Genomic DNA, 23167 nt, shown 5'->3' with positions numbered 1-23167 from the left:
GATCGACCACTTGAAAGCGAGGAACCATATTGGTATGGTTTGGGTGCCTTTGGTACATTTTTTGTTGTAGTTATGTACCGTATAGTGACTTTTCGATACAATTAACAAGATGCATGTAAGAGCCTCAGCGTATGCTCCACCCGTGGGGGCCCATTATCTTGTTATATGACGGTGACCCTTCTTTCAAAAAATAAATTTCGAAACTTTAATTACTTTATGAACTGGCCTTGACTTTCGATTAAGCACTCACTATAAGGCAGAACCGCCGTTAGCAATGCGCGACAGATGCGATCGCACCTCAACGATCGCACCTGTCGCGCAAATAGTACGGTACAGTAATAGAATTGAACTATTTTTTTTCTTCAAAATTCGCCCTTGAATCAATCTGAGAGTGTAAGGGGGGCTTTCTCTAATTTTGGAATTATTTCTTTCATTGATTCTGAATTTCCATCAATTCTGAAATTATTTATTTCGTTAATTATGAATTTTCATCAACTTCGGGATTATTTCTTTCATCGGGTTCCAAATTTTTTGAATTTTTGGCAGATTTCTGAAATATACGTAATATAAGAGCTAAAGGGTGCCCCCCCCCCCCACGTCCGTAATTACGAAGACGTCCTTGACCCGGCTATTATTTTCGCACCGAGTCCCGCATCTGGAAAGAACGGCCCTGCTTATAAGGATGAGGACGTGTTACATCTCATCTCCTCGAATCAGGATTAAAACCTCACAATTAGTTGACATACATAGGCTCCATCATTATCTCGCAAGTTTACATTCAAAACACAGTTTGTGATGTTCATTTCCGTTAGTTTTAGATTCCGGGTAATGGGAAGTTGTGAACGATGTGGTCAACGCGCGAGAGAGAGAAATGCTAATTCTATTTTTTTTTTTTTTCCTCTCATCATTAGGCCCGAGATTTTTTTTTTTATAGAAACCTTAATCGCGGAAGGAAGGCAGAGTTCGCCGAGGCTATAATATGGATGCACCAACTGGTCATTAGATAAAGTGGTTGATTAAGGACACTTAATTAGATGTCAACTGTCCTTGAAAAGGGACAGAATCCAGTGCAATCTCACTTTCTTTCCTTTTTGGTTCAATTTTCATTATTATTCCATCCGGAATCGTGTAGTTTTTGAATAAAACGTTTTTCGGGGCCAAAGGGCTCACTGCACTCGACGATTGGAGGTCATCATCATCATATATTCGCCTAATTTCTTCAAGCTTTACCATTGTATGCCTTTTTCTTCGTGTGTGGGAAGTGGGCGCAGCTTTTGGCCCTCCTACTCCTCCTTTTTTCTTGCAATACAGAAAACGCCTAATCTTTCCTCCTACAAAAACATTAGATTTCTCTCCCTTCATTCTTATCGTCTGCCTCCCGGGCCCACGGGCCCCCGAGTCCAACATGGACCCCTCAAAATTACTGATGATTCATTTCCAAGTTTTAAATATTCATAAATAGTTCATTTCGCTTGGTAGAGAAGATTTAATGGGTCCCAAAAAAAAAAAAAAAAAACGTTGCGCAAAGCATTATCCACGATTTAGACTCTACAGCATACATACTCAACCCATGGTAGGCCAAATGTGGCTCTCGGAGTCATCTGATGTGGCCCGCAACTTCAAACCTAAATTTGTGAAAAGGAACCAAGGGGCACATTGCCAGCAGCCCATTTATAGATCACTCAAGTCACCCGCGGTGCAGTTCCACATCACTTATCTGGCCTGGGGCACTGTTCCAGATCATTAAAGTGACCTGCGGCATATTTTCATTTCGATTTAAAAAAAAAAAAAGGGCACCGCTACATTACAAATCACTCAAGTGACGCGCAGCAAATTTACAGAACACGCCAGTGAGCCGCGACGCAGTTCCACATCACTTAAGTGGCACCGCGACACATTCCTAGATCACTTAAGTAACCCACAGCTTATTTGCAATTCACTTAAGTGTTGCGCGTCGTAATGGTGTGGCCCGCGACCTCAAACGTAATTTTGATATAATGAACGAAGCAGCACATATACAAATCACTTGAGTAGCTCGCGACACATGCTCAGATAACTTCTGTGACCCGCGACAACGTTCCAAAGCACTTCAATGGCACATGGTGCAGTTTCACATCACTCAAGCTATCTGCGGCATAGTTGAGCACCCTTGATTAACAGTATTGTCCATCCTAAGTACAAAAAAAATCTCTCGATATCTATCATTCCTTTTGTTTTTATCGCTTTTAATTGCTTTTATCGCAAACAATTATGAGATTGCAACCGTTTTATCTAAAAATATGTAATAAATGATAAGTAATTCATGAAGAGAGACTATCTCAAGGGCGTAGCCAGAAATTTCGTTCGGGAGGGGACCAAAATGATAGAACAATAGATTTGGCCATCTTTTCCCCCTTATTTCGGTCATTTTCTCACATTTCGGGGGGGCCAGACCCCCCCCCTCCTCCCTCGTTACGCCCTTGCTCTTACCTCTCTCTTTCACCAAAAACCATTTTTCTAGACAATACGTAGTTCTAATATTTTGAAGATGAAATTCTGAAATGACTGTAGTAACAACAGCAGATAAATAATCTGATATCAAATAAAATTTATATATGCTTATTAGGGGCCGTTCAAGTATTACGTCATCATCGATGGGGGGGGGTTTCGGATTTGCTGACTTCTGATGACAAGGGGGAGGGAGGGGGGATATGGATAATGCTTACGTCATCAACCGCCCTTTATGAAAATATGAGTTAGGATTCACAGGGGCAGAGCTGATGACGAAATTTTACTGACAAGGGGGGGGGGGGAGGGGGTCAAAAATGGCTAAAAATTTGCTTACGTAATACTTGAACGGCCCCTTATATAAAATGCTTATATATAAGAAATATGGGCAGTGCCGTCTTAGAGATTTCGAGCGTCCGGGAACGGGGCCCTATATATTCGACATCCATATTTTTCATAGGCATCCTTTCTCAGCTACCTCGTTGAGCATTTTATCTGTTGTAGCCTTAGTACAGTATTTGTATAACACGCAAGATACATCTATTATTATTGGGGCGGGGGGGGGGAGTATATGCACAAACATATGGTAGCTGGTTTCCGGAGTGCTATTTTAATTAAATATCAACAGCCATATTAATGGGTTATGCAATTTATACATATATCAAGTTTCAGTGCAATCATGCCCAGCATTAGTGTGACGGCAATTAAAAAATTCGCGTTAGCAAAGGACGGTGAATAGAACTACAGTCGAATATCCCGTTATAACGAACTCCAAGATACCGGAGAAATCACTTCGTTACAACGAAATTTCATTATAAAGGAATTCCAGGTATTCGCATTGTCGCTATGAAACATATCTGGGGGATTATAGAAAAGTGTTCGTTAAAACAAGATTTTCGCTATAACGGTATTCGTTAAAACGGGATTTGACTGTATCTTGTATCATGGGGCTTCTGAGATAAGTGATATTCTGCTCCCCCCCCCCCCCCAAAGGCTGAAAGAATCTGCCATCATTAGATAAAGGAAAAAGTATGCAAAAATTTAGAAAAAAATGTTTTATCACAAAAAATGAGTAACTTTGCCTGGTTTTAATTTATACAAAAATTGCCACGTTTTTAAGACAAATAAATTACACTGGTCGAATGGTCGACGCGTTTCGGCTCTTCAAAGGCGAACTCTTCGGACGACCAGACGTAAACATCACTCTTCATTCGTGTGAGTTCTGACCACGAGGTCCTGATGACGGCTCTCCATTGAAGAGCCGAAACGCGTCGACCATTCGACCAGTGTAATTTATTTGTCTTAAAAACGTGGCAATTTTTGTATAAAAAAAAAATGTTTTGGCTAAAACTTAAACTGTGAATGTGTTGGAGGGAATAATTTGCATAGAAAACTGCAATTTAATTTTTAAAATTTTTTTTGTAATACAGTTGAAACCCGTTTTAATCCCGAATACCGTTACAGCGAAAATCTCGTTTTAAAGAACACTTTTCTGATCTCCCCAGATAAATTTACATAGGAACAATGCAAAAACTTGTAATTCCTTTATAACGAAATTATTTCTCCGGTCTGTTGGAGTTCGTTATAACGGGATTCGACTTTATTATCAGTAACATTAACCTGCCTCAGACTTTCCTTAGGTGGTTTTCCAGCCTGTCTATGTGATATCAGCTTTATTATTTCAGATTCCTGACAAGTCTGCCAGCGCATTGGATGCCAATTTCCAGCTGGCCATGGAATCGGACTGATTCCAAAAGTTGTTTTTCCCCCCAAAGAAGCATTGAAAAGTCCTTTTTCTTTAATTATATTTTCTTTCCAATAAATTTTTTTTGCGGATTTGTTGTTCTTCTCGTTGGAGGTAGATGAGAATCTGGCCGTGTGTTGATTGGTGCCAAGCAGTCTTCCACGCAGTTCTCGAAGCCAAGGTAAACTGTAGCTCTGTCGCTGTTGTTGTTTAGTTAATTCGGCATGTCATCTTTTCTAGCACCGATCCTTTCAGTGATATAGCAGCATTCATCTTATATATATATTTTCTTTCTTTCTTCTCTTCTCTTAACTCTTTCTTTCTGTGTTTGTAGAGAGAGAAGACCCCCTCTTCTTTTTCTTCAAAAACAACTTTCTTGGCGATGATGTAGTCTCCTCGAACAATCTGTTTCACTCGGTTTGGTCCAGACTCTCCTTGTCTCCTCGTTGGCATCCTTTCCGTCCTTATTCCACATTTATATGCTTGACTGCAAATCTGAAATAGGAAGGGGAAAAAAAATAGAAGTGATAACAGAAAAGGTGAATATTTTCAATGCAAATTACTGCTGTCGTCGGAAACACGCGACAAGGTAATACTGACATTTTTAGTCCAGTGCAGTGGTTCATAATCGTTCGGGATTCAAATAAACCCCTGGAAATGCGTAGGAGGCTTGCGTACCCCCTAAATAGGTTGCGTCACGTGAGAATTGCTTTGATGGGCGTTCAACAACTCCACCGAAAAAATTCGTGGGAGATTTGCTTACTGAAGAAATGCATATACTGTATAGATTTGCGTACCCATGTGTACTTGCGTGTACACGGCTTGCGTGTCCCAAGATATGCGTTGGAAGCTTGCATATCTCTAGAAATGCTTTGGTAGCTTGCATATCTCTAGAAAAACATTGAAAGCTTGAATATCTCTGGAAATGCATTGAAAGCTTGCATATCTCTAGAAATGCATGGGAGGAGTGCTCACTCCTAAGTCATAAGTAAGAAGCGTGGATACCACTGGAAATACGCAGGATGTATGCGTACTTCGTACTTGAGATGTGTATGAAGTTTCCATATTCCTAGAAGCGCATAGAGAAGTCGCGAAAAGTGCAGAAGAGTTGCGTCCTAAGAAATGCATTCGAAATCCAAAATATGCATAGGAATCTTGCTGACCACTAGCAAAGCGTGAGAAATTTGCTGACCACTATAAACACATAAGAAACTTTGCTGACCACTGTGTATGCGTAGGAAATTGGTGATCACTATAAATGCATAGAAAAGTTGCATATCTCTAGAAATGCGTTAGACTTCACCCCCAGAAACACAGGAACGTTGCGTATTTCTAGAAATGTATAGAAAGCTTGCGTACCCTTTTGCATATTCTATTATAGTTAATGTTTTGCGTCTTTTATTAACTTAACTCGTTAATTTCCACCATCGCCGATAATTTTTCACCAACCCCCCCTAAAATGGCCTTCGCGTACCCCAGTGGCACGCGTTCCATTTCCGGTACCAATCATTGGGCCAGTACGTATATCTGAATTGATTTCTGTTCTGATTATGACGTGCACATGTATTGAGCAATTCCAAAAAATGTTTCCATTCTCTTGGTTCTGAATACCAGTGTCTCGTAATGCTTCTACGAAAAAAAAATCTCTAAACTTTTTGGAGTGATGTGAACCTCATAGTGTCATTCTTTTCATTTTTCCCTGCGCAAAAACACGTAAAAGTTTTAAACAAAAAACCTGAAATATGTGCTTTTGTTTCATGTTTTTAGTTCTTTAGAGAGGGGATTAGGCTCAAATTTTGAAAAGGAGCGATTCACCACGTCAATTGCTTCTTCATGCGAACAACCATCTTTTTTTTTCATTTTTTGGACTCGCTCCGTTTCGCGCATGACCACAAAGTATCTTCCGAAGCCTTCCGCGTTTTAGGAATCGGAATTTTCATATTTTTGATTTTGAAATTCATTCATATATCACGTTGAAAAAAATTATGCAGTCGAGCCCGCTTATAACGGAATCGTATATTATGAAGTATCACTTATAATGGATTTTTTTTTTCCTGTTCCGGTGAACCTGCAACACCAAACTGGTTTGATCATTTTTGTCGCAACCACGGCCATTTTCTACACACGAAGGCTAATTAAGACTGGGACCAACAATTTATTGCCGATTCCGAACGGTATTATACTTTTCTTATACTCATCGAGAGATTGGTACGTTAACTCCTCGGTGAGGGACTCCGTGCGGTGCAATCTGTGGTCATGTCGAAGTTTCTGTTGTACCTGTGACAGGAAAGTTTCTGACAAGGATAGAACCGGGTATCGAACTCGCGTTCATCTCTAAGCATCCTTCGGTACTTTAGGTGAGTATCTTATCGATCTGGGCTATCGCGCCCACCAAGTTAGTGTTAAAAAGATCGTTTATAACGAAGTGCCATATTTATGAACATTGGATATAACGAAGTATTTTTGCAAGAATTGAGTTTTTTCAACGTTTTTACCTTTCCACAAAATCAGAAATCCTCTTTCAGAAACTAAAACCGAATGGAAAATATTACAGTATGAACCTGTCACTTTGGACACCTCTATATCCTGGACACCTCCCCTTATTATTAGACAGTTTTGAATGTAACCAGCCATAATCCTATATCAAAGCATTTGGTCGGTTTTGGTTTTTTTTTTCAAGTTTGGCGAGAGTGAGAACTTTTCTAAAACTTTTATAATGTAGTCCCGGCCATAGTCCTTCATTGAAGTGAGTGAGCAATCACTTCAAAGCACTGAACAAGCAAACACACCAATATCGCCAGCTTGCCTCTGGCATAGGCTAGCGACGCTCACTTCGAGAACTACGGACTTGTACTGTATATGGGTCAAATATTTTATTAAAACCTACATAGATATCGTTAATATTTTTGGCACGCGTGAATAATTTTCATTTTAATTATAATTAAATTTGTCTATATCTGAGGACCACCTCCAGTCCGCGGACCACAGGTTGAGAAACGTTGCTTCAAGTGGATTCCTCTCATGAAAACTCGAATATTTACCATGCATCGGTTATAACGAATATCGGATATTGACAATTTTTTTTCACATTCCCGTTCGCTATATCCGGGCTCTACTGTGATTAAAAATGAAAATATTGACTTTTGTCAGACGAGAATCTGAATCGATGGACAAAACTGGCCCTATACATACCATCGGTTCAATTCTTATGACTGTGTCTCCCGCTCCCAAAACAGCCATATATTGCTCGATAAACCAGGGTAGTTTTATAACAAAGAGGAAATATAAACCCCCCCCCCCCCTTATACTTTCCGAGCCAAATTTTATTGCAGCTACATCACAATCGTAAAATCAGGGACATGGGTGAATCGTCTCTCGTGTGCATAACAAAACCGTACTGGTCGCCAACAGCAGAAATTGAGCAATACAAATGCATAAGGGGGAGGGGGGAGGCGAAACGGCTCTTATAGATGTAGTTACTATTTCGATACCTATGTTTAACGGATGGAGAAGGATGACGGAGCTAGATAACAGTGAATATGGGTCTGAATATGTCTCAATATGTTAGCGTAATTTTTCTACAATTAAAAGAAAACTATTACATCCCAATAAATTACGTCTTCTTAACACGTAAGCAGAATCCGACTTGAGACTTCTTATCACCCTGGGGTTCGGTCGATTGCGCTCAAAAAATAGGAGTATTTCCCCCGACAGGTCGTAGGAAGGGCTGGGCTTAGGCATTTTGTAATCCTGTGTGAAAACAAATTTGACAATCTCAACACATCACTTAAAAATAAAAAGACCGAAAAATACTTCTATGAACAACGAGTTAGTTAGTTTTTTCAAAATTACGGGCCACATCAGACGACTCCATGGACGACGTTTGGCCCTCGGGCTGATGGTCGATCATGTTTGCCTTAAGGTATCCGACTACCTTTCCTGTCACTTTTCTTTAAAATGGCACTGGAAGTGAACTTGAAAAATATTTTTTGTTATAAATTACCCCAAAATGTTGAAAACCATAATAAATTTTGGTCTCCTTATGTTATTTTCTATGAAAAAAGTCATTTTTTTATGACAAATTTTAAGTAAAATTCGCAACACGATTGCAAAAAATTCTGTGAATAATGAAATGGCTTGTTATTTTCCTAGTACATCCAGCTAGTAATGAGATGCAGGTTTGATACAAAAATTTAAAAGATTGTATAATATCATCATAAGTTACACTAAAATCTGTTGATGTACGTGCGAACTTTTTTGAAATTTCATTCCACATATCATGCATAAAACACTGTAATTAGACAAAAATATGTGATAAACCTTAGATTTTGGTTCATAACTTCAAAAAAAATGCATACCAAAATATCATATTAAAATTTTATAATGATACAATGAATATATTTTTAGAAATCATGTTTCAAACTAAAGTAAAATGCCAAAAAAATAGCATTCACACGTTTAAAATGTTCATTCACACGTTTAAAATTTTCATTCACACGTTTAAAATTTTCATTCACGGATTACTTGTATGTAAAAACGCAACACTGAAGTGAACGTAACTTCGATTCTACGCTTCATATTAATAAGGTCTGTTTTGGAATTACAAGGAATGGGGCTTTCGTAAAAAATAAAGTAATAAAAATTGATATTTTCTTCCAAAATGGCGTTTTCAACGCAGTCGGATACCTTAAACCTCGACTAGACATAATTGTTTAGTGGGCTATGCTCAAACTATAGAGACATTGAACGAATGCCCGAATCGTCCTTGCGGTTATCAGGCCCAACACGTGTTTTCTGACGGTTGTTTTCAACGTATATCCGATTCTCAGCCATTCATTTGTATAAGTAAATCTTCCAAGAATAAAGACTAGAATTACCAAATTACCCGTGCGATTATTCCATCAGTTGTAAACGCGTTACAACTCCCATAATCCCAGCATCGACTCCTCCTACAGCCAATCCTCGAAGATTACTTCTTTTATTGTTTTCTCGTAATCCTGTGGAAAACACGTGATCGGCTGACCTAACGTATACTTTACGGGAATAATAACTACAACAACAATAATAGAAAGAAGAAAATGGGAAAAAAATCAACTCCTTTTTTTTTTTCGCAGGTATACGCTCCAGTGATCGACTCGGGCCACCATTTTTATATAGTAATACACGTACTTCACTTTTTCAACTCTTTCTATTTCCAGGAGAAAAAAAAAAGTACAGTGGAAATTCGGTCAACGAGTAACTCTATCAACGAGCGATTCGCACGACGAGCGAAGATTTTTGAACAAATTTTGGCTCGATGGTTCGATTGATGAGCGATGATTCGCACTACGAGCCGGAATTTTGCGTTTTTTTTAAATTCAGTTTCACGTGATCACAACTGAACCGATGGTTCTTCACATTTTCCAACACATGGCTTTAGTACTATTATCCCACGCAGTCTTCAATAAGCGTACCAAACGGAACAAACCTTACCCTTCTCGAGAGTGCCGTAGAAACCATTTCCATATCGTACACAACCTCAACATCATCGATAATTCCTAGGATGGAGTCACCAAGAGAACCCCCAGTTGTACTTGAAGAAAACTGTCTGATTGATTTCATTATCGAATGAGACTTCTTGAGGGTTTACCAATACCAGTTATAGCAACACACTCTGCTATAGCTGGCGTTGGTTTAGCTCATAGTTTCGCAAACTTTTTTGTTCCATCGCCCTTTTCTTCAAAAAATCTTCCTCCTCGTCCATTCCCCCCCCCCAACTCAAGCTACCCAGAGGATCCTACACTACTAGTATATAAGTTTCTACTGCCCTCGCCCGGACGATATTGCCCACTTTGGGAAGTGCTGCTTTAGCTCATGAACAGGAGCTACAAGTTTTTGAAGAAATTGTGTCCTTGGGGACTGGAGGAGTGAATTAGGATGGCATTCAAGAACTGGTGGAGTAAAACTTAGGGGTCATTCAAGTATTACGTCAGCATCGAGGGGGAGGGTTTCGGATTTGCTGACTTTTGATGACAGGAGGGGGAGGAGTTTGAAGGTTGCTTACGTCATCAACCACCCGTTTTTGAAGATATGAAATATTCTAAGCTGCTGACGAAATTTTGCTGACAGGGGGGGGGGGTGTCTCAATGTTTTGCTGACAAGGGGGGAGGGAGTCAAAAAATGGCTGAAAATCTGCTTACGTAATACTTGAATGGCCCCTTATGGACGGGATCTCGTCTGAGGAGCCTCCTCAGAGGAGAAATCCCTCAATTCCAATAAAGATTAGAGACGGGCCCGTTGCCAGAAATTTCATTCGCAGGGCGGGGGGGGGGGGACCAAAGTGATAGAACAATAAATTTGGCAATCTTTTTTCCCTATTTATCGGTCATTTTCTCACATTTGGAGGGGGGGGGAGACTCCCAAGCTCCCCTCCCCCATTCTCGCTACGGCCTTGATTAGAGAGATGTGCGAAACGTGGAAAGAGCCGTGCAAAATTTTGTAGAAAAAGAACCAAGAATCACTCAAATAAAGCTGTAACAGTTGCGAGCAATGAGTCTGTCTAACGACAGTGCAATATATCCCATTTCCCCGCGAAATCCTCAAAAACAAGTGTTATTGGATAGGTTTCATTTTCCAAGCCACCCAAAAATGAAGAGAATTGCGGTGAGCAAGCAGATGATAGCGAGCGAGTAATTATTGATTAAATACCATTTTTCTTTCATCATTTATTTCCTTTAAGAATGAATAATTGGGGAACTCTGATCATTAGAGTTTCTATCATTCCCTATGGGGGGGGGGGGAAGAAATTTGTTTCGATATACGAACGATTCGGATCACGAACACGTACACGGAACGAATCACGCTCGTGAACCGAAATTCCACTTCAGAATAATAAATAAAACAGAAAAGGCCGGCGATCGCAAAAGAGAGAAGAAAAAGTAAGAATAAAAAGGCGGGGGGGGGGGTTTAAAGTATTAACGTCCGAAAATGCTTTTGACAATGGCCATTTTATTCGCATGGCTGCCACGCGCGGCCATTATATCCATTTTCCTAAAAAAAAAATGGAGAAGGCGACACGCGTGGTTGCTGTTGCCCGTAATGAATTTAAGTTACCTTTTGCTCGTGTGTTATGTAAGTTAAGTAAAAAGAACTTTTTTTTTTTCTTCCCCTTTGTCTGGCTTAGTTTTTTTTTTTGTGCCATTTATCGCCATTTTTGTTGTTGTTGTAGTTGATACCAATTGATTTCTGAGGTGTGAATAGGAAGAATCGCGAGATACGATCCGGATATATCACAAAACGAAATGATTTCAATAGATTGCATGTGATTGAATGATTGATATCCGTCAAAATATGGTTCGTGGAATTGGCACATTTTATATAATTTCCTTGAAATTGATATACTCTCGTGGGGGAGGGGGGGGGGGTAATAGATACGAAATTGCCCTGAAGAAAGGGCAATAACTAGAGTGACCAGGTAACCAGATACTCGCCTAAACTACCAAAGGATGTTTAGAGGTGTCGCGAGTTCGATACCCGGTTCGTCCTTGTCAGAAAATTTTCCTGACACAGGGGGGTACAACATAAACGGCGACTATCGAAGGGGTTAGCGCAGTATTTCCCAAAGTGGGCAATATCGCCCCCTGGTGGACAATGGAATGGTCCAGGGGCGGGATAGAAGTTACGGATTTAACATAGGGTCCTATGGGTTCAGTTGAGTTGGGGGGCGATGAGAGAAAAAAATTTCTGAAGAAGGGGGCGATGGAACGAAAAGTTTGGGAAACTATGGGTTAGCGCATCAACCTCTCGATGAGTGTGAAAAAGAAAAGGCCACCGTTCGGAATCGGCAATAAATTGTAGGTCCCGGTCTAAATTAGCCCTTGTGTGCAGAAAATGGCCGTGGTGCGACAAAAATTATCAAATACTTCCAATGCAAAAATGTAATCCAGTTTAGAAAGTTTGAGCTCAGTTTCATTGAGGATTCAAAGTTTCTATTAAAAAATTATGGTTTGGAGCCAAGTCGAACATCGGACATACACTATATTTGAAAAAGTCTGTCCTTTTTTTTTGGAGTTTATAAACATTTCCTCCAATTTCTAGAAAAACACTGGGTGAATCGTCCTGAAATTTCGGTCACATATGCCTTTATATTAGTACTCACCATCTCCGGTGAAAATTTAATCACGAGTGCATTTAGAAGACCGACAAGTTTTTGATCAACTCTGTGTCAGAAAAAAAGCTGCAAATGACCTGCAACTTTTAACAAAATATTGTACTAACTTTCTGCACTACTTCTTACGCATTTTCGTGAAAATAGCATGTACATTCAGGAAGATATGTTTTCTACAAAAATTTCTCAATTTTTTCATCGTATGACTTTTGCTTATAACATGCTGAGTTTTCAACCAATTTTTACGAAATTTACAGAAAGTACATAATGTAGAGAAATTGAAAATGTGGAAAATTATTGTTCAATGAGATATGTGTATTTTTAGTAAATGATCACATTAATTGCGCATGCGCGATAAATATAAATTTTATTTTTCATAATTTGATTGCCAGATGTAATAGTGCAACTTGTATGAAAATTCCAGCTGAATGTCGTGAAAATTCAGAAATATATACGCGATATTGTGAGCTATAATTTCGAAACTTGCTGAAATTAACTGAATAATAAGAGATTGAATTTTCATAAATTTTTATATAAGTTGCACAAATCTGGTAATCCAGTTCTGGAAAATATAATTTATTTGATCATTTTTTGATCATTTTTGTCGCCCCACGGTCACTTTCTGCACACGAAGGCTAATTAGACCGGGACTTACAATATATTGCCGATTCCGAACGACAACCTTTTTTATACTCAACGAGGGGTTGGTGCGCTAATCCCCTCGATGTGGGACTCCCTGCGGTAGCAATCTTAATAAAATTTATATTTCTTGCACATGCGCGATTAATAGTCATTTATTCACACTAAAAATACTTATTTCTCATTGAATAATGATTCGTCACATTTCAAATTTCTACACAGTATGTATGGGGTCATTTTTTCTGTGAATTTCGTAAAAATTGGTTGAAAACTCACCATGTTATGAGCAAAAATCATGCAATGAAAATTGGATTCTTTATAGTTAACATTTATATTTTCGTGAATATATACGTGGTATTTTCTCGAAAATTCACAAAAGTATTGCACAAAAAGTTGCAAATCATTTGCAGCTTTTTTTGATACGGGGGTTGATCAAAAAGTGCTTCTTCTTAATTAATTTTTTGTTAGTTCCCTAAATCCACTCGTGACTAAATTTCCATTGTAAATGGTAAGTACTAATATCAGGTATATGCGACCGAAATTTCAGAACGATTCGCTTAGTATTTTCCTTTATATTCGAGAAAATGCCTAAACTCCAAAAAGGGCTTTTCGAAACAGTGCAGATCTCAGTCGAGTTCGTCTTAACGTATCATGCGACTACTTTTCCTGTTGATTTTTCCATAAAATGTAAATGCAGTGAACTTTAATAAAATTTTTTTTCGATGGAAAGTGATGGAAACAATAATAAATTCTGAATTGCTTCAACATGTCATTTTCTATGAAAGTCATTTTTATACGCCAAATATAAGCAAAATTCATGTAATATTCGAAATCAGATTGGGAAAAATTTTATATATTGAAATATTTTGTTATTCTCACAGTAAGTAATGATGAAGGTTAATGAACCAAAATTTAAAAGATTGTATGGTATGCTCACATAAGATACACCCAAATCTGTCGATGTACATTATACGTGTGAATTTCTTTTTTTTAATTTCATTCCACATATCGTGTATGTGCAAAGCACTGTAACTACAAATACGCGCGATAGATTTTGACAGTTAGATTTGGGTCTAAAAAATTAACAATGTATGGCAAAATATCATACTGAAATTTTGTAAATGATACAAGCAATATTTTTAGAAATCATACTTCAAACTCGACTAAAATTTTAAAAAAGAAATAAGTCTTCGTTTCGCGAAGGGCTGATCACGTTTCACGAAGACTGTGAAAGAAACTTGAAGAATTTCAAGAATTCAAATGAAAAATTTGAAGTTTTTAATTCGCGGATTACTTGTATATAAAAACGCAAAACCAAAGTGGACTTAACTTCAGTTCTAAGCGTCATATAAACAAAACAAGGTCTGTTTCGGAATCACAAAAAAGCATTAGGGCTTTCATAAAAAATAAAATTAAATAAAAATCGATAGTTTCTTCTTCCAAAATGATGAAAATTTTTTGGGGTTTGTCAGCATCCAAAAAGGTGCGCATAAACACAGAATGTATAGAAATGCTGAAAAATACCAGAAAAAAAAGGTAATATGAAATATCTGGAAATACGCAATTTAAAAAAAAAATTACAACTAATGAAAATTCATATATGAATGAAAAAAAAAATTTAGTGAAAAATATGATTTCTCAGAATTAATAAAAGAAATAACTTCAGAACAATACTTAAAATTCCGAATCGATGAAAGAAAAATTTCAAAATTATCTGAAATTCGGACTTGATGAATGAAAGTTAATTTCGGAGATATTTGAAACTCGGGACTATTCAACCGAAACCTAGAGGGCTGATCACTCAAAATATGCGCAAACAAAAGTAAAGTGCATTGCAAAAAATATTCGCAACATTGAATTGAAAACATACAATTTTAAAAAGAAATTACTCAGTTAAAAAAAAAAAACACTTAAAATTTAGATCAAAAACAATGTAATGATAGGCAGCTTTACGTTTAATATTTTCCTCATTTCCATCGAAAAACGTATTAGTTTGACATTTGACCTGAATTTTTCTCTAGGATTTGATTGAAGTTATTTGGAAATTGGTATGAAAAAAAAAGTAAAAATAAAGGGGGAATATGTCAAACGAAATGGAAGAGAATCAGTATTTAGTTGAATAATTAGAGCGCATCATCATCACTAGAAAGAAGGCTTATGTTTCGTTATGGAAAATGCTCTTCAAGAAATGCCACCCGGAAACAGATACGCCGACTTTTACCTTCAACCAAATGATAATTCTTGACAAATCACTTGTCTCGGACAATTGATGACGTCAGTCATCGATCAAACAAACCTAATTAATAAAAAAAACATAAACTCCATTAGAAATATAACTAAGGAAAAATTCCCATTTGTGATTCGTGTATTGAAATTATTTTTACATTTATATACGGGTAAGCAACAAAAATTATCAGTTGGTTTCCAATCAATTCCGATCGCAGTTTATCAAGAGCTAACGCGCGTACGTGTCACATATGGATGTCCAAGAAGGCACGAAAGTCATATCGATTTCGAAGAAGGTACGAAAGTCACATACAGATCCCCAAGAAGGTACGAAAGTCACATATGTATTTCCAAGAAGGTACGAAAGTCACATAAGTATTTCCAAGAAGGTACGAAAGCCACATACAGATCCCCAAGAAGGTACGAAAGCCACATACAGATCCTCAAGAAGGTACGAAAGCCACATACAGATCCCCAAGAAGGTACGAAAGTCACATATGTATTTCCAAGAAGGTACGCGCGAGTGGTATATGGATTTGCTAGAAAAGACGAGAGTAACATATGCATGCCCAAGAAGATAGGCGTCTTTTATGCAGGGACGCAATCAGACGCTGGTCAGCTGGGGCAAGCACGCATTTCAGCGTCCCCCCCCCCCTTAATTTCGAAGGAGAGGTTAAAGGGCAGAATTCGCGCCACTCTGGTCTGGTGCCTGGGAAACCGAACACCCCCTAGTTTCGGCCCTGCTTATATATGCATGCCCAAAAAAGTACGAGAGTATGAATGTCCAAGAAGGTACTATTTCCTGAGAACAGGACCATCGTACGGCCACATAATATATCCCTCTATATATATAGTATACATATTATATCCCTCGTTAGGGCAGAGTGGGAGCCATGTTCTGGTTTGGTGGTGACCACATAACAACAACATCATAGTAAGTATTTATTGATAGGCTGCTAGGGGACGCTTGCAGCCAGGTAGGGAGCCTCAGAACATCACTTTAATGCTAATGATTCTGTTGAAACGATCTTGAATGGATGTATGAAGAGATGGCATTTTTTCGGCCTGAAATATACTGAGAAATTGAATTTTCTGGATGCAATACAATACAATAATAATTATACAGGGCTCTCGGGAATTTTCTGGATCTTAATGCCGAAAAAAAAGAAAAAAAAAATACCATCTCTTCACATACAAAAATGCCGACTGGGGCGAAAATTGTTGTAGTTAAGGCTGTTATGACTCCACTCACTCAGCGCTGCACGCTACTAATGCGTGTTATGAGGAATTGGAAAGTGTGTCTCAGGTGTATTTGTTAGCGCACTTGCCCGGTATGTAAGGGGACGCGGGTTCGATTCCCGGAGGAAGCAAATCACTTTCCAAATATCAGTTTCGGCATTAACATCCAAAGAATACAGTTTCTCAGTTGAATGGATGTATTTGATACATAGGTCAGGAACCAATGCCTTCTACGTTAGTTCACCTCTATTGAGGAGCCACCTTTGCGAAGGCCTAAATTTCTAGTCCCTTATATTGGTACCTACGAAATTGTTGCGTAACAAAAAAGAGGGGGATTACAGAGTCTCCAGGCTGTCCCATCATGTCATTGGAAATACGGAAAGTTAACCAAGTAATCTCTAGATGACATCTAGAATTGTAAATCGTAGGATTAACAGTTTCAATTTCAGATAAATTTTGTGATTCGTAAGCGGGGCAGCCACTTCGCTCTGACGAAACTCACTCGAAACGAAAATTCACTCTGCCGTCAGGGGCCAATGTTCATTTTGACGCCATCTCCAGTGTCTTCTCCGTAATTACTGAAGGAAAAAACAGTCAACTCAGAGCTCTTCCTGATCCAGCGCCTCTCCTAGTTAAGCTGAACGGATCCGTCTATTACAGGAGCATTCTTAGATCTTTTTAACAACTTACTTTCAATTGATCATCGATGTATACTTTTCTATCATCTTAAGCGTAGACTAGAATTGACGATATTGAAACCGATAGGAACATCGGGACAAAATTGACGCTATAACTGACAACGATGAAGAAAATAGTATATTAAAAAAAACGGAAAAAAATACCCTTAAAAATGCGTAGCTTTGCACGCAGAGGGTCCTTTAGACGTTTATTACTACAACCAGTTTAACGATAAAAATTCAGAATGGAATGCATATAAGCTGAAGTCAATTTCTTTCCATTTTATGTTTTGAATGGACTGGTACATGTGTGTGTCCACATCACCGACAACAACTCTGTTGCAGATTTTTGTGATTTCGCTAATTTGTAAAAAAATGTTTTTTTGCAGTTTTTTTTTACCTTGAAATTTGCAACCCAATTTTTTTTTTCTTACTATAGTTTGAATCACAAAGAAGGTAATCATTTGTTTGGAATGTAATATTACTCTTCGATACATTTATTTAAATCATTATTATTTTTCAATACAAAATGGGCTATTTTTTAAGGCTCTACACGGCCTTTTTAAGGCCCTTATAATCAGTATAATTCGAGATAGATTTTTTTTTTTTAAATGAGATTTTGCCGGCTTTCTATACGTGTCATCAACTATGAAAAAACAATTTGGAAATTTAAGGTTTAAAAGGACTTAAAAGGGCCGAAAATTGAGACACCGGGGGAAAAAAGAATCAAAGTCATTGTAAAAAAGGAAGAAAACAAAAAATAACGAGATATTATCTGGAAAAGTCTGCCTCGATTATCTCGTAACTCCAATTACTATTTTCACGAACAATCATTCGAGATATCGGCGATAGATTTGAAAAAAATTATCGATTTCAATCGCATTCGCACGATTTGTAATAAATTCGAAAAAGAGAACAATCGGATCTTATAAAGTGTAAATTTCCTTCACATCTGAACAGAAGAATACCGATCGGAGATAACATAATAATGCATTTTCAATAGGCTTTTCTAAATTATTCAGATCCGATTGACTCTGAAACGCGTAGGAGAGAGAGAGAGAAATCCTGGAAAGAAATTCTGTTGCACGAATGCGGTCTTTTAATAAAATTCCGAGAGTTCGTAGTTGCTCCTTTTTTAGAGCTCTTCACAGATAATCCGATTTCTTTTTTTTTTTTATAACTTCCTTTTGTCGTTCAGCAATTGTGTTTGTGTATGTGAGTCGGCAAATATCAAAGCGCAGTTTACTTCAACCCCCTCCCTCCCCGCCTGTTATTCTTATACCTACGCACTACAAAGAGTACCGACTACCTTGTAGTTAAGGAAAGAAAATAAAAAAACATAAGACAAATATAAGAGCGAAGAAGCTTCGAGAAAACCACCTCAATGAATGTAAGACATGCGTTCGTGCGTGCGTGCGTGCATTTCTTACATGCATAGGAGGAACGTCTTGGACGGTTTGGAATAAAAAGAAACACACAACTAACATATCATTTCTGCAATTAGACCACAAACCTCTTCCTTGGCCTTCCGACAAGAAGATTGCCGCAATGGCAGCCAATGGTAGTTGGCCCCCCCCCACCCACCCTGCTGCACAAATAACGGTCCTATTCCTCTCTTGTTCCCTGGTATTATTATTATTATTTATTACTGTTATTATTTCCCTTTTATTTTACAAGTTGAATGAAATTATCGGAATATATATACGTTTTTTTTAATAATCATCACCGCGTTATTGTTTGATGGTTTTTTTGTGATATTCAGGTATGACAGTAATTTCCGGGGTTGTGTTAATGGTTAACCTTCACAAGTGATGAACATCGATAGTGACGCTAGTGTGTGTGTGTGCATTGAACGGATAGTGCGAATTCCGTATGTAAATGTTCAAAGTGAACTAAGACAATTTTGAAATTTATATATCGATGTCGATGGAATTCCGTTCGTCATTGATTCCGTTTTGTTTCCTTATAAACATAAATGAAACATAAAAATGGCATTATACCAACATCCCCTGGAGGTTCATAAGCATTTCTTTAACCCAGTGATTCCCAACGTGGGCGTTAACGCCACCAGGAGGCGATGGAATGTTCCGGGGGGGGGGGCCAGTAGAAGCTCTACGGGTATAACATAGGATCCTATGGGTTAGATTGCGTTGGGGGGGGGGGGGGGAAATGGGGGAAAATTGTTCTGAAGAAGGGGGCGATGGTTCGGAAATAAAGGTTGGGAAACTATGTTTTGACCCTTAAATGCATGACTTTTTTCCCCCCCGAGCTGATAATTTTTTTCATAGTTACTGACAAATATTACTACAACTAGGATATTACTAGTACGAATAAAATACTCGGTTTCATTTTCATATAAACGTCTCTTCGCTTTCTCCTGAAGTCATTCTTCCACTTTTCCGGGGTTTAGTTCGTCCTGGAGTTGAGCATGTTGTAAGGTTTTGGTGACCATACCTACAGAAGGACAGAGTTGGTTGAAGGGGTGCAGAGAAAAACCAGATACGCACCTCGTCCATATTCCTCTGCGGAACTTCTAAGGAACTGGTACATGTTGGAATGTGTGTATATGTGTAGTGAACCTTCCGTGAATTTCGTTTCTGTGTAATGCTTGTTATGTGTAGTGTTGCCATCTGCAATCAATTTTTTAAACGATGAGTTTTTTCCTCAACTCATAGTGATTGAAGTGTAATGAATGAATAATTGTAACGTTGTAGGCCTGTTGCTCTCTGCGGCGAGACTTTTTAACGAGGAGATCGGCTCGCATTCGCGCCTCGAAGTTGGGTACCGAAGAAAACCAACTTCAGCCAACCAACACTGTGGTGACGGTGGGGTTTGAACCCGGATCCTCGCGATGCTAGTTCCCCCCCCCCCCGCCCCGTTCCAACAAAATTTTGACGTGAATACGTCGTTTAAATCACCTGATGATACTAGTAACATTCGCAAAATGTTACGTGACGAAATTCTTTAAATGCTCGTATCTCAAAAAGTACGCGACGCACGTCAAAAGCAATGTTATCGTCAGATGCACATGGAAAATGTGCACTAAATGATATCTCTTCGGTTTCAATACCTCTTCCCGTCTGAGCACCAGGCCGGCTGCCCTGATACGTAACAACATTTTTTCCGCTATATCTCGAGCAGTTCACAACGAAAATAGACGACATTAGTGCATGGTCCCCCCACAAGGGCTGGGCTGACAGGGCTCTAGCCTTGGAGTCCGGGACGATTCTCGTCATTTTTTTGTTTTCCCACGCTATAAGTTCACTATAGAGAGTCCCGTGAAAAGTCTGGTCTGAGGACCCGTCAGACATCTCAACTACTCGCATCGCAAGGGGATCCGGGTTCAAACCCCACCATCACAGCAGTGGTAGTTGGTTTTCTGCGGTATTCGATTAAATCAATTTAGATAAAAGTTTTTTAAAAATAGTTTTTTTTGATCAGCATCAAGTCATTATCCAGGAGGAAAAAAGTAAAATATTATGTTTAATTACTAGTAGAGCATGTTTAAAATTATCATGGATTCATGTTCAACGCGAAGAGGCTTAACATCTTCGAACACCGCAATTTCTCGAAATGAAATATTCATCTATCAAAACACACAATAGAGACGAAAAAAAGGGCATTTAAAAACCCCCTTCTCCTCTTTTACTTTATTTCCCGTCTATCTATCCCAAAAAAAAACCCCAAAACTGGACAAGCAAAAGGGGGAAGTAAAAAAAAAAAAGGAGTAGGTTCTACTCGAAAGCGGTGGTCCATGGTAAATCGAGTTAAGGGCCCACCAGCAGCAGCAGCAGCAGCAGAATAGGAGGAAGAGGCAACACAAGGGGGGACCCTCCTTACCATATGACTCATCTCCTCCACGCGTACGCACGTACACCAACATTCATTAATGCAAGGCGATTAATGTATTAATGGTTGTTTGATGGATGGCGGCAAGTTGGCTGCCTGGCATGCCGAAAGGGCCCTCTGCTTTTGATATATAAATTCCCCCCCGCAGGTTTTTTTTTTTTTTGTGTCATAGGTGGAAGCAGGAGCACCAATTGGTGTATATGTGGTGTCCTACTCCCGCCCTGGTAAGGGAGGGGGAAAAAAGTCAATCGGAAAATAAATTTCTGGAGATGGAAGGGAAAAGATTGTCCTTTTCAAGTGCCCCTCCTCTATCTTCTACAATATATGTGTATAAAAATTGTGTCCTTGCCGTCGTTTTCCCCCCACTCACATTAAGGGCAAACAGTTTACCCTACTGGAAATGCTACAAGAGCGTGACGGAAAGAATGCTTTGCATTTTAAGTACGGAGTGTACCAAGTGGATCTTCCAAATATGTGCTAGAATGATTGTGGAATGAATAATGTGTGCATCGAATGTGAATATTCTTCTCTGGGGCCCAAAACCATGGGGGGGGGGGGGTCCTGAGCAAATGCCTCATTTTTCTCTGAGAAAATCGTGTCTTGTTGGTCTAATATATTTTGAAATACAGTGTTTTTAAGCTACATATTCATTGCCTAATTAAATATCGTTGACCTCGGTAGCAAGGGGGGGGGGGGCCTTATAATTTATGCTTCATCCAGGGTCCTCTTCATGTCAAACTCGAACCCTGCAGACTGGCATTGTGCAACTTGTTGGCTTGAATGTGAGGATACTACTACTACTGAACCAGACATGCACCTCGTTCATGTTCCTCTGCGGAACTTCTAACGAATTGGTACATGTTGGAATATGTGTGTATGTATAGTGAATCTGACGTGAAGTGTGTTTCTGTGTAATGCTTGTTATGTGTAGTGAATGTGAGGATAGCTGACTGCACCAAGAAAGAGTCTTAAGGCGAAGGAGGGTACGTTGACTATTCGGGAAGGAGTATCGAATTTTTGAAATTACGTGAGCTCTGAAATTTTTTTTTGTGTGGTAGCAAATTTGTTTTAATAGTTATAGGCTGACACTAATCGTTTTTTTTTGAAAGTCGGGACCATCTTAACAGGTTCGGGCATCATTTGAGCCCCTATTAAAAAAAAATAAGTAGAAAGAAGGAGTTCAACACATGAATCAAGAGCTTTGATTGTAACCAGTCACCAGAAGAAAAGCACCCGTACAATAACTTTGACTGGAACTGAAAAAATCACGATGCTAATAATTAATTGATCCCCGTGCTAGAGCTCTGCCAGGCCTATTCTTGGGGGGAAGGGGGCCATGGTGCTTACTTAAACCATTGCGGATGGATGCTTGATTCCGTCCTCGGGAGATATTCACCGACAACGCGGATGAACACCCTGTGATTCACTAATTATTCCCAACTTCGAGGCTCAAATGCGAGCCGATCTCCCCGTTAAAAAGTCTCGCCACAGAGAGCAATAGATATAGATGGCAGCACTGAAAAATCATACACAACACTAGATACGCACTCAGACTGTTAGGTACACGCACTTACAATTCCGGCACAATTCACTAGGTAGTAAATTGCCCATAGCGATAGACCTGAGTTGTGCTCGGCTTGAAAAAAAAAAGAAGAAAAGATTCACTTATTAGCATCATGATTATTTCAGTTGCAGTCAAAATTATTGTACGGGTGCTTTTCTTCTGGTGACTGGTTACAATCAAAGCTCTTGATTCGTGAATATGCTTCCCAATAGGCTACTACTCGATAACTACAGCTGCAGCTATTGTTATCGAGTGGGCCTAAATCCTATACGTTGAAGTTCATGTCACCAATTTCCAGCTGTTGGTCTGAAGGTTGAATTGTCACCAAATTTTTTCATGAATTGAAATCTCTACTGGCCCAATTAGACTGGTCATTAGGAGCGCGATAAAAGTGCGACTGTGCCCTTCAAAGGCTGGGAGAAGATTTGATTATTTGTGTGAAATCATAAAAAATCAATATGAAATCAGGTCAGTCAATGGCTGGGATTACATTCCAAAATACGCATGGTAAGCAATTCCACAACGCCATCTTCTTCACCTTACAAAATTGCCGAAAAATATTCCACGTGTTTTTTCCTCTAGTAAAATGCCAAGGG

This window comes from Pholcus phalangioides, unplaced genomic scaffold (assembly GCF_987345545.1).
Source record: "Pholcus phalangioides strain wild (caught in Gottingen) unplaced genomic scaffold, Ppha-v1.0 ptg000015l_1, whole genome shotgun sequence".
NCBI classification, from domain to species: Eukaryota; Metazoa; Arthropoda; class Arachnida; order Araneae; family Pholcidae; genus Pholcus; species Pholcus phalangioides.
The sequence above is the reverse complement of the archived record's forward strand: the minus strand, read 5'-3'. Positions refer to the sequence as shown.